Genomic DNA, 13,767 nt, shown 5'->3' with positions numbered 1-13,767 from the left:
CGTCAGACGGCCGTCTCAGGACGAATAAATTCTCACTCCTGGCACACGATTTGTACAAGATAATAAGCAATTCCACTGTAGGTACAGTTGGAAATTGTGACAGGGTCTTAGTCCACCACAATATATAGACCACAAGTCTCATTCACTAGCGAAAGACACGAAGTTCTCCACCAGGAAAGAACCAGAAGACGAAGATCTCAAAGAACCACAGCCACTTTCCACCAAGCCTCGGTATGGGAGCCGAATCAGCAAAACGAAACCGCTACCGCATTGCACTATCCTCTACTCATTAAATCTACCCTCTTGACTTTTCTGTTGGCCTGGTAGCCAATCCAGGCACAGGACCAGGGATCCCACATTGGGGGAGCAAACCTCTACTTCGCATATCCTGAGAGGAGCCAATGAGCGACTCCAAATCTCTCTTGCCAGGAAAAAGGTTTTAGACTAAAAAGGCGTCGTTCTCACGGTAAGCGTGGCCATGTTTCGGCAAAAGACATCTATCTAGACAGGACCACAGTCCCTCATTTACAGAATAGTCTAATCTTTCTGAACTGACCATTTCCAATTTCTGAAAGAAGGCTGTTAAGCTTTTTACCGCTCAATAAAAGAATGAAGTGGCTTCCTGGCGTTAGGGGAGTGGGGTGGGGGCTACAGTCGTATCCCTCCTAGAAACATATGCCCGTCACTCTGTCTGTATCGTCCCAGCTTCTAACACGAGAATTCACAGAGTTGTATGACCTCCCCACCATTTGAACAAAATCTCAGTTTACAGCAGCCTCTCTTAAATGGCTTCATCCACCCACATTCAGCCATCTGACCATCTTCCAAGATGGACTGGCACTTGGCCCAAGTAAAATGTTTGGCAAACTGGCGCCCTTTTGTTCAACCCTAAGCGGGAGAAGGAGAGAGCTTCATCCAAAAGTCCCTCTGCAGGTAAGAACCATTGAGCAGTTTGCCAGAATCACTCGCACGGTTAGGTCGCTGCGCTCAGCATTTATGGCCCAAAATTCATCTCACTCCCTGTCCTCGGCATCCCGGATACAAGCTCTCTACAGGCTACACATGCAGTTACAATAACAACCTGGAGTAACAAGAACATTCTGCCCACAATTTCCTGAAGTAGAAATATTCATTAAGTACACACAGTATATGCAATACCAGAGAACACCGCGTCACACCCTAAAAAATGAATGTTAATCTGACTGAGAATGAGAGAGTGGCGTTCCGTGTCTCACTGAACGTCCTCATTGAAAGTGCATCGGAAAACATATGCTGTAGACGAAGCTGGCAGTTATTCAGGTATAACAGTCCAGCATACTCGTGGCCTCCTGAATTTTCTCCACCGGGTTCTTCTCCCAGAATTTTTCATAGCTACCTCCAGTGTCCAGGAAATTAGCAACTGCTGACTTTGAGCAGATAAAAATGTGTGTCATGTGCTCATTTAGTGGCAGCAGTTGGAGTATGTCAGAGGCCTTTGGTAAGAATCCGATTTGTTCTGAGGGTATCGTTTGATCTGAAGTGGAATGGAGGGGAGAGGGGGGGGGGGGCTCTTCGATCCTCTTCTTGGTTATCTATCCAAAGAACATCTTGCTGAGGGCCCGGCTTTGCACTGGTAGCACTAACTACAGCCAACGACATGTCTGTTGTTGTGATAATAGATCGTATACACAAACCTTTCCCACAAATCAGTCTATCTGTCTGTGAAAACCGTATCAAAATCTTTACAGTAGTTCCTGAGATTAGCCTTCTCACACAGAAAGAACGACGCATGGGATCTGTGTCAGTGAGCCGTGCACGGCTCACGTTTATCCCATTTATTGTTTGTCCTCTTCCGTTACGGTACCGCCGCCTCGTTTTCTTATTCCATTTGCTGGCGTCACTAATTTCCTGCCTCACTTGCCCGTGAGCGCCAGCAGCAGCGCGTATCGATAAGTGCACTGTCGTACCATCTCTGGAGCGACTGATATTATTTCTGGGTCGTCGTGTGTCTGGCAGTCAGTTCGGGACGGACCAGCAGTGCAGTCGGGACGCAGCAGCAGTGAAGTCGGGGGACGGAACTCCGCTGTGGCACCGATAGCCGATGCTCGCCGACCGCTGCCGACACACACGAACTCAGACGGAGGGAGATTGGAGCGGCACGACCGGTGATTGGTCGATCGGTTGGTCGTCTCCTCGGCCGACGAATATTTGCTCCTCTTACCGTTTCCGGGTCTGAGCATTGGTCGGTTGGCGTGGAGCAGCGAGGAAGTCTCCGTGGCGCGTGTCTAGCGGCGTCCACGCGCGGTCGGAGTGTGAGGGGTTGTTGCCATTCCTACAAGGTCCGTCGCTCACCGATCCCGGACACGAAAGATAAGTTATCCTATCACTTGGTCCGTTGACTGTCTGTCGGTTGGGTTCTCGTCGGATCGTCAGTGGTTGGCCCGACTGCTTGTCTCATCTAAACGAGCGTTAGTGTTTGATTTCCTGGCCGACCCTCGAACATCTGAGCGCCCTTGAGTGTACTGTCCATTTTCTTAAATTTGTTCTTGTTGTTTGTACTTGTATGGCTTCTACACTTTTTTTTATAATTAGCGTTGTTTCGCTCTTAAGGCCTTCAGCCTAGTTTAAAGAACTGTTTCACGTAAGATCTTGGCATTTTAAAAGATTTTAATGTTGTTGAATTTTAAGTCTTGGGCCTTCAGCCGAATTTTGAGTTTGAGTTGTTCCTAAGGCCTTCAGCGTAAATTAAAGAACTCTTTCACGTAAGGCCTTTGGTATTTTAAAAAAATTATGTTATAGAGTTTTAAGTGGTCATCCTGTGGAAGAAGAGAAAACTTAGTAAGTTTTCTCTTGTAACACAGGATGACCACAGCATTTACGAAAAGACTATGTAACACCAGTATGACTATAGTGTAAAGTTGTTTTTGTAATACCATGTAGCCTGAAGATGGGGTTTAACCCCCGAAACATGTCGCTAAATAAATACGTAGTACAATAGCTGACAAAGTTTGTGAATGGTTGCGGTAATTTAAAAAAAACCTTTACATAAAAACACCTTTACATATTTTGATACTCGTAACTTATTCACCAAAACCTACAGATCAACTATCTAGATACATCCCAGACTTTGTGGTCAAGTGGCAAAGCGCGTGTCTTGAAGCCGGGAGATCGCTGGATCGAATTTCTGTGGGACCAAGGATTTTTCAGTTTTCGTATTTTACCTAACCTTCAAGTCTCAAAGATACGACAAACAAAACCTGGTTCGAGTTCCACGTCAAACAATAGGTCTCCATACCCGGTTGGATAAGTGGGGTAGGCTAGGAACACACAAGTCGCCGAAGCGGCGTTCAATAGAAAGACTTGCACCAGGCTATTGAACCACAAGAAATCATACTTTAGCAGATAAAAAACAACGCACCACCAAGGAATAATCCGGAAGAGACTGAAGTCTGTGCGTGTGATGCACGTGTCCAGACAAACGATCGATCAAGTTTTTAGAAAAATTGGATGATTTATTCAAGAGAAAGACCTTCACAAATCGAGCAAGTCAGTAACGCGTTGGTTCGCCTCTGACCCTTATGGAATCAATTATCCGGCTTGGCGTTGGTTGATAGAGCTGTTGGGTGTCATCCTGAGGATATCGTGCCAAATTCTGCCCAAGTGTTAGAGAGACAAAATTCAGAGATAGTTAGAGGACACTGTACATGATACTCCAAACCTCAGTTGGCCAAGGTAGGGTTTGACTAGTGCGAAGATAAGCAGTAGAAACTTTCGCCGTGTGCGGGCGGTCATTATCTTGCTGAAATATGAGCCCAGGATGACGTGGCATGAAGGGCAACAAAACGGGGCGTAGAATATCGTCGGCATACCGCTGTGCTGCAAGTGTACCGCGGATGACAACCATCGTGGTGCTGTTATAAAATGAAGTTGCACTCCTAACCATCACTTCTGGATGTCGGGACGTATAGCAGACGACAGTCAGACTGGTATCACACCACTGTCCAGAGCATCTTCAGACAGGTCTTCACTTGTCTTTGCGGATCAGTTCGAAGCGGGACTTACAGTTGAAGACAATTCTACTCCAGTCAATGGGATTCCAATCCGAAGACGTGTCTGGAGACGGTCCAGACTGTGTTGGGATACCAACCTGTCATCCGCGATACGGCACGATGGTGATGGCATGGGATGCCATTTCCGTACATCCGCAGCTCCCTTACATGACGTCGACGATGTTATATGCCTCGTTTTGTTCCTCTTCATGACAAGCTATCCTAGGCTTACATTTTAGGAAGATAATGACCGCCTTCTACGTGCTTACCAAATCTTACCTTGACCAGCAATGTCGCGGGATCTCTCCCCAAATGAAGCTGGGCCCTGCAACCATCTCTGGATTTTGACATTCTGACGCGGCAATTGGACGGAATTTGGCACGACATCTCTCAGTAGGATATTCAAAAACTACCAATCAGTGTCAAGCTTCCATAAGGGCCGAAGGTGGGTCATCGCATTATTTACTTGCTCAATTTGTGAATCTCTTTCTCTTGAATAAATCATTCGATTATTCTGAAATTTTAATCATTTTGTTGTCTGTTCATGTGGGTCACATGTACCATTTCCGTTCTATTCGGACAATTCCTTCGTGGCGCACCGATTTTCTATTTTTGCTGGAGTGGATTGATGTTATGTATAAAGGGTAATCAGAAATAGTCTGAAAAGCTTGTGAGAATGTTGGAGGTTCTGGTATAAATCGTGCAAAAAAAAAGGTCAAATAGCGATAACGTGATATATTGATAGTAATGTGATTAGATAATATTGCAGATAATAATGATAATGCAATTTATTCTAGATTCTGCACTCACGGCAACTTCTTAGCCGAACTTGGTGCAGGTCGGAGAGAGAGAGAGAGACCAGAGTTTTGAACTGCGTTGCGTCGGTTCACGATTGTGTTCAGGAGGAATAATGTCTGATTACGCAAAGACGGCTTGAGCCTGACATTTAACCCGGGTTGCCTTCACGCAAACTGATTCTTCGATACAAATACCTAAGGGACCTGACTAACATTATAAAAGGGGAAATGGATACGCGAATGTGGATTTTGGTAATGGTTATCAAACCTGAGGTTGAATACATTAGTACAATCCCGAAAACAAACGAGATACCGCTATAAAGAGCTGGCCTGTAACATGTAGCATACATCAAAAGAACACTGAGGTTTCTCAAAGAAAAGAATACAAAGAAAAAGATTTCAGTATGACTCATCAATATATTCTAAAAGAATTCATACCACTGAACATAAAAAAATGTCTAAGGAACATAAAACTTACATTTAATATTTCTTTCGCACATTGCGTGCTAAAACAATGTCCTGTTTTGTCTGTCCAATCTTTTCTTGAAATTAGATGTCCTTGCGTGCGCGTCAGTATTTCACTGCGTCACACGGTTTTTCGAAGCGTTTGTTCGAAGATTTACATTTTTTAATACACAAAATATAGTATAACTTGTAGCGATGATAGACTGCACTTCTTCACATGTCGGCAACGAAACAGTAAAAGATAGTCAAGTCTCTAGAACTACACATAACAAAAGATAGATTTTTATCATTCATGTGTTTCGCATCTGATTACGATTGAGTACTGTGGCAATGATTTAAATATCTGCTTCCAGCGGGTCATAGTGCTTATTTGAAGCAGTTAATGCTGGACGCACGTCTTTGTGTAGACGCACATTACAAAAATATAACAGTTTACTAACTACAGTTCCATGGCTGTTCTTCTCTTTTACGACAAATATTTTACATACAGAGCATCCGAAACCCAATAATATTACAAGGTTAGGTTGTGCTGAGAAATAATCGTTATGCAAAGTATTCTATACGTAGCACCGTTTCCGAATTAATTAGAATTGAAGTTAGCCAATCAGACCGTTGCGTGCGTAGATTCAAGCAGTCCGCCAGAGACGGTCGCAAAACGTGTTCTTCGTTTGGTTTCCTAAAACCGAACAAGAGAGCGATACAAAAATTGGTCACGGGACGGTAATAAGCAATCGAATCCGAGCCAAAGACTGAGCAGTCTCGTGCGCTATCGTCTACGCTATGAGAAGAACTTGCACTAATTGTATCTGCTGGGCCGCTTGAATTAGAGCACGCAACGGCCTAATTAGCTAGATTCAATGCTAGTTAGCTCGGAAACGGTGCAACGTATCGAAGTTTTTTCTTAGCAATTATTTCTCAGCGCAGACTACGCTGCAACACTTTACAAGTTTTTCTGTCTGTTTCAGACCCCCCTATGTGCATAATAAACTTTACACGGAACCCTCAGAACGCGATTACTATTCACAGGTATCCGGTTTTTTTTAACACAAGTAGTGTTGTGCATGGATAAGTTAACCGGCCTTGACCAAGGTCTTCGAGAGGTTTGCCGTAGTTGTACGGTAAATTTTCGGACTGTCTTCCTACATACCCCCGATTGAGACTTCCTCTGCACCGTTACAGCTTGCCTGGTGAAATGCACGGATCCACGATCAATCGTTGATGGAAGGGGGAGCGTTGCTTCGGTCTGTCAGGAAGGCGTAACTGCTCCTCCAGACGGGCGTTGTGGGTACGATCAACAGCCGATGGAGGCAGAAATCTGTAGAAGGTAAGGGCGCCAGCAGCAATACAGGCGGATTTATTATTTCTCAGCACAACCTAACCTTGTAATATTATTGGGTTTCGGATGCTCTGTATGTAAAATATTTTTGGGGCAGGTACAGGAGGTCCCCCTCACCCAGTGGGCGCAGTTCGGCGTCAAACAACTGCACTGGTGAGGCGGAGAGGGGGGGGGGGGGGGGTGAATGGAATAACAAGTTTTCTGATGTGTAGAAATGGATGTGTAAATGGGAATAGATAGTTATCAGCGGTCCGCCCCCGCTACCTGAGTTGTCAGCGCGGCGGAATGCCACGCCAAGGGGCCCGCGTTCGATTCCCAGCTGGGGCAGGAAGTTTTCTCGTTTGAGGGACTGGGTGTTGTGTTGTCCTCATCACCATTTTATCCCCATCTCTGACGCGTAAGTCGCCCATTGTGGCGTCGAATGCAATAAGTACTTGCCCTCGGCGGCCGAACTTCCCCGAATGGGGGACTCCCGGCCCACAATGCCGTACGCTCACTTCCATTTTTACATCAGCGTTATTCAAAAACAGTTGGTGCAACTGATGAACAAAAATCCTGAAAGAAGTCTGCTGGAGTACACTTATGTGTAATGATACTTATGCAAACTGAAATGAAACTATTATATTGTAAGCGATGTATTTCTCTGATGGTGTCTATAAAGCGGGTAGCTAACTTTGCACTACCACAGAGCCAAAGACAGTGTTTCTAGTCTGAGATTGTAGTGTTGGAGTAAGGAGTGCTTGGCGCACAGCAGAGTGTGTATCAGTCTGTGAGCGAAAGAGGATGGAGTAGGCAGTTTTTGTGGTGTGCTCTGTAAAGCCACCAAGTGTTAGATTATAATGTAGGAATTTTCTCATACCAGTATTTTGTGTTATACAGCACGTAAAATAGGTAGTTAAAATGGTGAGTGATTTTATAATGCAATGTAAAGTCAAATTATGAAATATAAATTTAATTGTGATTTCTGGATTGATGTTACAAAGAAGTTTTACGAATACATGTATTATAGGAAATATAAATGTGGAAGCAGAAGTCTTTTCGCAGTTGAGGTAAAGAAGTTAATTTCTTATTACTTTCCTTTTGCCAGCGCGTTAGTGTAAATGCTTTGGCTGATAATTGGTAACAGTGAGTTCCATCTTGAGTAACCCCAGAATGTACATAAACAGATTTGTTGTATAGGCTAGTCAGATATTTACCTTTTGCAATGTTTTAAGGTTTGTTAACACCGGTATACGTAATTTGATAATTTGTCTCAGTGCTTTTTAGTGATGTTAGATAATACTTGCTGTACAAATCTCATTGTTTGTGACTACGTCAGGAAAGAAAGGTATTCATTTAGTAAAAAAGGATGTAGTTTTTATGAATAATGTAATTTCAGTTGTCAGATGGTTTGAAAAGCCAAACTTCGAATACAGCTTCATTATTGAAAAAGTCAGTATTAGTAACTCACCTCAGACACTACCGCCGCCCTGTCCAGGTAATATGTTTCCTTAAAGACATTCTATTTTCCTTAAATGTTTCATTTGTCAGTCAAAAGAATTTCAGCAATGCATACCGCTGAGTCTGTAGCTAGTATATTTTGTCCTTCTTCAATGAGAGAGCAGAATATAACACGATCCACTGTTGCTGCTTTAGAGGTAAGACAATTTTATTTATTTGTTAGTTGCACAGAGGCCAAAGTTATCAGCTTTGAAAAGGGCCAGAGGATTCAATACCTAAGGAGCCAAATGTATTTTAAAGTGACTGTATTTCTTTATTGGTATTGGGAGTTGCATTGCCCAATCAGTTCGTATAAAGTTTTGCTAACAATAACACAGAGTAAGTACACTGTGAGACGTCGTGGTCTCCTGACCTTCAGTGCTTACATATTCCGCCCTCACAATCATGTTCCGCACATCAAGACGCTTCATTCGAACCCAAACCCGATAAGATAAAGTCAATGTTGTACGAATTCATGTAAACGATATGCAATTGACAAGTGAGCGCACCGTGGTTGAAATACTCGAGGCTGGCGTGCACGACGGTCACAGAGGCTTTTAGTTCGGGAGAGAGGCTGCACAACAGGACGCCAGGCCCTTCAGAGGACGACCCAGCCCATGTCGGCCGGTGACCGCCTGTAGCGGACAGCGTGGGCCCGAGTGGAAAGGGGGGAACAACCCCATTTTCGGCTTAAGAGCAAATTCCGCTACATTGTGTGGGAGCGCCCAGCCTACGCATTCTTTACACATAGCACGCAGTTTCAGAGATTTTCACAGGGAGACAGCAAACGCCAAACACCAAAGCAACAGGCTTCCGGGTTGGTCGCCTTAAACGAAAAGTCATTCTCCCGTTTTAGAAGACCAATGCTGATTGGCAGACGATATTTCTGACGCCTTGAGGCGAAGGAATAATGGAGGAGACCAAAAGATATACCCCTTCACGTCTGGCGTGGAGAGGCGCCGTTCCGTTGTCGCTCTTGGAGCGAGAACACGTAACGAGAGCGTGCGCGCTCGTACGTGTACTCAAAGAGCGAGGAACAAGCCTCTCCTCACTACTTCATTGGGAGAGCACCTCTGCCGAGAGCGAATCAAAGGGCGACTCTATATTGAGTCCTTGCGATTAAACGTTGTTCAGTGTGTTGGCTGACACACTTATTGTGCGGTGTGAACGGGCAGAGTTATAGTTAAACGCCTGCGAGCGAATTTTGAGTGGCATCGTGGTGGACTGGTTATCTGACCAGTGTACAACGCCAATAGTTAGACTAGGGGCGAATAGGAATCCTTGACTTCAACAAGGCATAGGGAGAGTTTGATTGGCGAAGGTCAATCCAGATAGAACGAGAGTTATGTTATTTGTCAGCAGCGAGCAGCGCAGACAGCAGTCATCGCAGCTTACGGTATTGTGCGCTACAGCTATTGCGAGCCCCATATTTCCTCCACAACAGTAGACTTCACTGCATTTCACACGCGACAGCCTCGACCGTACCTAGCAACATTCTGAAGGATAATTATTCAAGTTGAGTAGGTGCGCCTCTCAGCCATTCTGCCAAGGCAACAGGCATCTTAAACTTTCTATAGAAATTTCATTAGCGAATCCTATCCTTGAAAGGTAGCTTCACAGTCCGTAAAGAACCCGGATATAACTTGTTCAATTCATAACTAAAAGCGTCATTGTGATTTCTCAGAATTTTTGCAAAATAAATAATAACTTTCGTTAGTTTCATGTTTTTCTTACACTAACTAGCACTACTCCAGTACCCAAGTATCCCACTAGTTACGTAAGAAATTTTGTGAATTTTTGTGTCATTTCCTTACAGCGGATGACTCCAGAAGATATTTATTGCTGAAAGTTTTTCGGGTACATCTCTTTAGAACGTCAGGAGCGTCTGTCTGATTTCTGTAGTAGTGTGGGTGGTGGAAATTGCATCTTGCAGGAGCCACTGGGTAAAGGGTACATCTCAGATTAATCCGTTGCGCAGAATAACAGAATAACCGATTAATCCCACACCTCGGAACACTACTTGCAGTTACAACACGCTGCACGATAACTTCAGTTTTGTAAGCATTCCCAGTCATTCAGTTATGTATTTCAATTTATAAAGAAGTTACAGTCTAAACCACAAGATTGGTCTTTGCGGTGGGCGGAGACTTATCAGGGGAAATGCTGACGTAATCGGTGCTCGGCGCTACCAGTAGAAACTGCAACGTTTAGCTTCAGCACTCAATTTTATTGCAACTGCTTGGTCGCTGGCGTTGGCAGAAATTAAAAAAAATCAAAACAAAAGAAAACAGGTAAGTCGACATGAAGTGTTGCACAAATTCGATATGTGACGAAACCAAGCGACGGACACATCGTACACCTTTTATTGTGCCACGTAAATGCTGCTACATTGTTAGCTAAGTGGTTATCACCAAGCGTGAATGTGCATCGTTTTCCTTGCAGTTCTTGCTCTGAGGGGGATAGGCAGGCTGCTAGATTGTTGCTGTACAGAATATCTAAAAATAAATCGGTATTTAAATATACAGCTTTGAAACCAGCAGTCTATTTGCAATGTGAAGGCCATATTTTTATGGGCCAATACGTCGATATTTTCTCCCTCGACATATCGATAATCGATCCCTCAATATATCGAAAGCATCTTTATAAATATCGATATATCTCCGATATTTTCAAAAATACCAACAGTCACACCTCGTACACGGTGCTGCGGGAGGCGGCGTGCTGACGAAGCGCGGCAGCGGTGGCATCGGCTGGGAGATGCCAGCCCAGCGATTTGCACGCCGGAGCGACTGCGGTTGCTACAGGCAGCAGCTCCTTGGTCAAGGTTCACCTCCTTTGTTGCATTCCGTAGACCGCCCGGCGGCATCAAACATCGGACACCAAGCTCCGTGACGAGCAGCCCCTTCGCAGAGGCTGACCCGACGCACACGTCCACTTCAGTGAGTCACCGAGCCTACCGGTCGTTCACATCGATTACATACCCGACCAATCAGGAGAACAACAATAAACCTGAATAACACAAATGCACTCTGGTGGTTCTTCTATATTATTGCCACCGATGATGTTCAAATTTTCACTGACATCCGATCTTGTCTTCTGTGTGCTTCCCTTTTGCGTCAGGCATTGCAGTTAATTACTATCTTCCTCTTGGTCACGTTAGCACAGAGTTACAATAGTCCTGGTAGTAGACGGAGTTGCTGTCTATAAACGAAGATGGGACATGTCACTATAAAATTTCGTCGTTAGCGAAAATAACTTTACGTGAATTTTTATTGTAAAATTTGTTCGGTAATCGAATGTCAGATTTACTGAAGGAAAAAAATCGCAACACCAAGAAGGAGTTCCGTGACCTAAACGAAAGCTAGTAGGCGTGTTTCTACATCTAAAAGATGATGTCTATTTAAATTAAGCGTCGGTTCCGTTAGAGCGGCGGTAGTGGCTCAGCTATGAGGGTGAAAATGAGGTTTGCTTTAAAAACACGCTGTAACGAACTTGAGCGTTAGCTACCTTAGAGATTGGACGTGGTAAGTTGATGTTAGTCAAGAATGCCTTTAAGACGTCGAAGTCGCCGTTATCAACACCTTACTGAGCTTGAACGAGATCGTGTAATAGGGCTATAAGAAGCGCGATGTTCCTTCCGAGATATCGCGGAAAGACTTGGTAAGAATATAATCTCTGTACATGACTACTGGCAGCGGTGATCACGATAATGTACGGTCTCAAGAAAACCGGGCTCCAGACAGCCACATGGCACTACCGAGAGGAATGACCATCGTGTTCGGCGTATGTCTCTGACGCACCGTACTGCATCTGCAGCAGCGTTTTAAGCAACATATGGCACCACAGTAACACAACGAACTGTTACAAATCGGTTACTTCAAGGACAGCTCCAAGCCAGACCCCCGGTGGATTGTACGAGGGTGAGTCAAATGAAAACCTTAAATTTGTAATAACAAACCGAAATTTCTCGCCGTTGTCCTGTAAGTTGATAAGCGTGCTACAAACAGCGTGCAGAATGGCCTGTAGGTGGCAGCATAGTGCAGATGCACACATACCGTCACAGTATCAGTATAAAGATGGCCGTCCCACTTGCGACTTGCCCCAGGGAAGAGCAGCGTTCTGTTATTCGGTTTTCGCGTAGTGAAGTTGTGAAACCTATTGAAATTCATCGACGAATAAAGGTTCAGTACGGTGATGCATGTTTGTCACAGCAGCAAGTCTACGAACGGAACAGGAAGTTCGCAAATGGTGTGACTTCAGTGGAAGATGCTCCTTGTCCAGGTCAGGCACAACGAGTTGTGACTCCACAGAACATTGCAGTAGTTGAAGCCATAGTGGAGGAAAACCGCCGAGTGACACTGAATGACATTGCAGCATGTTTACAGATTAGTCATGGGTCAGCACACAACATTGTGCACGATGTGCTCCAGTTTCACAAAGTGTCTGCAAGATGGGTGCAACGGCAGCTGATTCCTGAAATGAGATAACGACATGTTGATGCTTGTGAAGAACTTCTTCGGCGCTTTTAACGAGAAGGTGATGGCTTCCTTGCAAGAATCGTTACTAGGGACGAAATCTGGGTTCACTTCCACCACCGGAAACGAAGAGAGCGAGCAAGGAATGGCGCCACTCCTCATCACCAAAACCAAAGAAGTTTCGAACAGGACCATCAGCTGGAAGGTTATGCTGACTCTCTTTTGGGATGAAAAAGGCGTCATTTAGGAGCATTACATGCCTAGAAGGACCACTGTCACCAGCACATCATACACAGATCTCCTAAAAAATCATGTGCGGCCTGTAATCAAATCAAAGCGACGTGGATTGCTGTCAGCAGGTGTCCTTTTGCAACATGACAATGCAAGGCCCCATACTGCCCGTACAACAGTTGCAACAATCACAGACCTGGCATTTTGAGTGTCTTTCTCATCCACCATACTCACCAGACCTTGCCCCAAGTGATTTCCATATCTTTGGACCACTCAAAGACGGAATGGGAGGAAAGAAGTTCCGTTCTGATGAAGAAGTACGGCACGCGGTGCATGAGTGGTTGCGCGGACTACCAAAAGAATTTTTATCTAAAGGAATTTATGCACTTTGTAAGAGCTGGAGACTTGCGTTTGAGCGTGGGGGGGGGGGGGGGGGGGGGGGGAGATTATCTTGAAATGATACAGCTTTGTACACTTCTGCACAATAAATAATATTTAAAAAGTTTTTAAGGTTTTCATTTGACTTACCCTCGTATTCCACCGACTCCATACCACCGCCATTTGCGACTTTAGTGGTGCCAAGCGAGGCCTCATTGGAGGGTAGGGTGGAGGTCTGTTGTGTTCCCTGATGAGAGCTGCCTCTGCCTCGGTGCCAGTAGTGGAGGTGTGTTGGTTAGGAGGCCAGATCGGGCCTGCAACGAGGCCGTCTGCGTGTTAGACCCGCTGGACCTACACTGACGTTATGGTCTGGGTGCGATTTCGTATGACAGCAGAAGCACTCGCGCGGTTATCTCACGCACCCTGACTACAAATCTGTACTTCACGCTGGTGATTCGACATGGTGCGCTGTCATTTATGAACAGCATTCCAAGGAGTGTTTTCCAATAGGATAATGCTGGGGCACATATCACTGTTGTAATCGAACTTGCTCTACAGAGTGTCGACTTGTTGCCTTG

This window comes from Schistocerca serialis, chromosome 5, assembly GCF_023864345.2.
Source record: "Schistocerca serialis cubense isolate TAMUIC-IGC-003099 chromosome 5, iqSchSeri2.2, whole genome shotgun sequence".
In the NCBI taxonomy this organism is placed as follows: Eukaryota; Metazoa; Arthropoda; class Insecta; order Orthoptera; family Acrididae; genus Schistocerca; species Schistocerca serialis.
Note: the sequence above shows the minus strand (reverse complement) of the source record.